This window comes from Triticum dicoccoides, chromosome 4A, assembly GCF_002162155.2.
Source record: "Triticum dicoccoides isolate Atlit2015 ecotype Zavitan chromosome 4A, WEW_v2.0, whole genome shotgun sequence".
NCBI classification, from domain to species: Eukaryota; Viridiplantae; Streptophyta; class Magnoliopsida; order Poales; family Poaceae; genus Triticum; species Triticum dicoccoides.
This window is the reverse complement of record NC_041386.1, coordinates 733,538,458-733,542,075: the sequence shown is the minus strand read 5'-3', so window position 1 is coordinate 733,542,075 and position 3,618 is coordinate 733,538,458. Positions and strand designations below refer to the sequence as shown.

The 3,618-nt window shown below is 45.3% G+C and overlaps 1 pseudogene; it reads left to right on the top strand.

The window, feature by feature from the left end:
* Positions 1 to 270: 270 nt before the first annotated feature.
* LOC119289939 lies at positions 271 to 3,349 on the top strand (annotated as a pseudogene).
* Positions 3,350 to 3,618: the final 269 nt, after the last annotated feature.

Below are 3,618 nucleotides of genomic sequence, written 5' to 3'. Positions count from 1 at the left end.
GTGAATTTATGTTGTGCAGAGCTGGATCTATTCTTCTCTAGTCCATCTTGGGTAGCTGTTGCAAAGGGCTCTGCAAATTGGATTTGAAGACCTGCTATTCAGGGTACTCTTCTTCTACTTCTGTTTTCGAAAGCTAATATAGGTGCAATGCATCTCCGCACAATAATGGGTTCTGGTTTTGCTCCTTCGGTGTTGTTGAAACCATTGTGTTTGCATTGCAGAGTTTCAACCCAAGGGCAATCGAGAGCAAATACGAATAAAGGTCAAGATATGGAGGTTGCCGCTGGGGCGTTGAGCCCCGTCCTCCGTAAGCTTGGTGAGCTGGTCGTCGGAGAATACAACCTAGGTAAGCGAGTAAAGAAAGGTGTACAATCACTTCTTACAGAGCTGGAGATGATGCACGCCGTACTTCGCAATATTGGAGAGGTGCCGTCAGAACAACTCGAGGAGCCTGTCGCGATTTGGGCTGGCAAGGTGAGAGACCTCTCTTGCGACATGGAAGATGCTGTTGACGACTTCCTTGTGCGTGTGGATCAGGGTTCAAGCAGCAAGCCAACGAACATGAGGAATCGAGTCAAGAAGTTCCTTAAGAAGACCACCAAACTATTTGGTAAGGGCAAAGCACTTCATCAAATCTGTGACACCATCAAAGAAGCTCAGGATCTTACGAAGGACTTGGCAGAGCTGCGTAAAAGGTACGAGCTTGACATGTGTAGCACTAGCAATTGTGCTACCATTGACACTCGCGTGTTAGCTCTGCAAAAGGATGTAGGGGAGATTGTAGGACTTGAGCACACAAGGGATGACCTTATTGAAGCACTGATTTGTGACGATGGGAGTTCTAAGGAGCAATTGAAGACGATCTCTATTGTTGGTGTTGGTGGGCTGGGAAACACAACCCTCACCAAAGTAGTTTTTGAGAAGATCAAAGCCAAATTTGATTGTGCAGCTTTTGTTCCAGTAGGTCAAAACCCAAATATCAGGAAATTTTTCAAAGACCTACTGTATGGCCTCGACAAAGATAAGTTCAAAGATATTCATAATACAACAAGGGATGAGAAACTACTCATGGAGGAAATCAGTGAATTCCTTGTGGATAAGAGGTATGCATCACATAGTGCTTGTCTTTTATTTATATTTCGGAAATGTGTAAAGTAGCAAAATGTATACTGAATTTGATATCTTCAATTCCATAGTGGTCTGTTTCTCCGTAAGCAAATTATCTTTCATTCTTTCTTGTGAATGCGCCTTATTTTCGTCAGTCTCTTAGACTTATAAGTTATCTCTGCTGCATTTCTTACTATTTCTGCATGCATAACGTTAGTGGTTGAAATTCCTGTGGTTTGCTTACTACCTTACAATTATCCTTGTTACAAGATCCAGTTGTTTATAGGTACCTCGTTGTAATTGATGATATATGGGAAGAAGAAATATGGAGATTTATAAATTGTGCTTTGTGTAAAAACAAACTCCATATATAGTCGGGTAATCATAACAACCCACAATGTGAGTGTGTCTAAAGCTTGTCTCTCTTCCAGTGATGACATGATTCACAACATGAAACATCTTTCTGATGAAGACTCGCAAATACTATTCCATAGAAGAATATTTCAAAGCGAGGAGAAATGCCCAGAAGATTTACAGGCAGTATCGAGAGAGATATTGAAGAAATGTGGTGGTGTACCGTTAGCCATGATTACAATAGCTAGCCTCCTGGTTAGTAACCAAAGGATAAAGCAAAAGGGTGAATGGATGCATGTGCACAATTCCATGGGCCGTGGAGTTACACAAGGTGGTATTGTGAAGGACATGAAGAGGATATTATTACTTAGTTATTATGATTTGCCATCTCATCTGAAGCCTTGTTTATTATATCTAAGCATCTTTGCTGAAGACATTGAGATTGAGAGAGATTGGTTGATATGGATGTGGCTTGCCGAAGGTTTTAATGGTAGTAACTTGCCGAACACATGATATGGTGCTTGATCTTATATGCTCACTATCAAGTGAAGAGAACTTTATCTTCATATTGGATAATGTTGAGTGGCATGCACCTAATCTGGAAAGGAAATTCCGTAGGTTATCACTTCAAAATATCAAGGCAACGGTTCAGAACCATCAGTTCGATAGCACTAGCCTGTCAAAAGTGAGGACCTTTGCTGTTTTTTCTCCAGTAAGTTGTGATTGGTTGCCATCTTTCTCATGCTTTCAGTTTTTACGTGTGTTGAATCTTGAAAATTGTGGCCACCCTCAAAGGAGTAGCTCTCGTATCAGCCTAAAGTATGTCGGAAATTTAATTCACCTAAGGTACCTAGGCCTCAAGCATGCAAATGTTCACGAACTCCCAATGGACATAAGAAGTTGCAGCTTTTGCAGACACTGAACATAACAGGTACTAGAATCAAAGAATTGCCTGGAAGTTTTGTGCAACTAAGAAATTTGATATGCCTATGTGTTGATGGTAACTTGAGGCTGCCAAAAGGAATGGGGAACTTAACATCCCTCGAAGTGCTGGACATGGTAAACTTAGCCTCATCTCCTCACATTGTGAAAGAGTTGAGCCATCTCACAGAGCTTAGGACGCTCAAAATTGACTGCTTAACAATGGACAAGGATCTGATCAGTAGTGATATATTAATCGAGTCTTTAGGCAACCTGCAGAAATTGCAGAATCTGCGTATTGATTATGGTGGCAGTTTGATAGATCACATGGGTCAAAACTGGGCGCCCCCTCCACACATCCGTGGTTTTGACTCATGCCACGCCTTCACAGATTCGTTGTTCTGGAGACTTCCAAAGTGGGTCCATTCAACATCGCTTCCTCACCTCTCCACCCTGGCAATAGAAGTGAAAGAACTGCATGGGGATGACATTCAAACCATTGCGATGTTGCCAGCTCTTCAGTTTCTGCGGCTGCGCGCAAGTCACGTGACGGGAACGTTGGTTGTGAGGGCCGATGCATTCCCATCTGCGAGGTGCTCCATGTTCCAGTGGTTTCTTACTTCGACGTGCCTTTTTCCACCTGGAGCTATGCCAAGGGTTCAGCACCTTATGTTCGATGTCTCAGCACGGTCGATTGCTAGTGGCGAGGTTGACTGCGGCATAGGCCGCCCCCCTTCTCTCGAGCACATCGAGGTTGTTCTGCAGCATCATAATTCAAGTGCCGAAGAGATGGAGACAGCCGAGGCTTGGCTGAGGCGGGCAGCAGAAGCCCATCCAAAACATCCCACCATTGAAATCTATTAGACATGAGTGCTGACATGCCTCTGCCGCTGGTAAGCCAGCGTCTAGTCATCTGAGCAACCATGAATTCTCTTTCTCTGAATATGCTCATTACCGTATTGTTTGATTCATCCCTCTTAGAGCATCTCTAGCCGCGCCCCCAACAAGGCCCCCAGGCGACTTTTCGGCCGCCTGCGCCAAAAAATCGGCCCAGTCACGCCCCCAGGGGTCCATTTTTCGCCGGCTCGGGCCGAAATTGGCGCCGGCGGACCCAACCCGAACCCGGCGCACTGGGGGGCGCTCGGGGGCGCCGGACGAATCGTTTTTGGCGCGAAAGCGCCGCGTGGCAGCCGCGTCGTGGGGCAGCCTCGTCAGCGACACCGCCCGCCTCGTCTT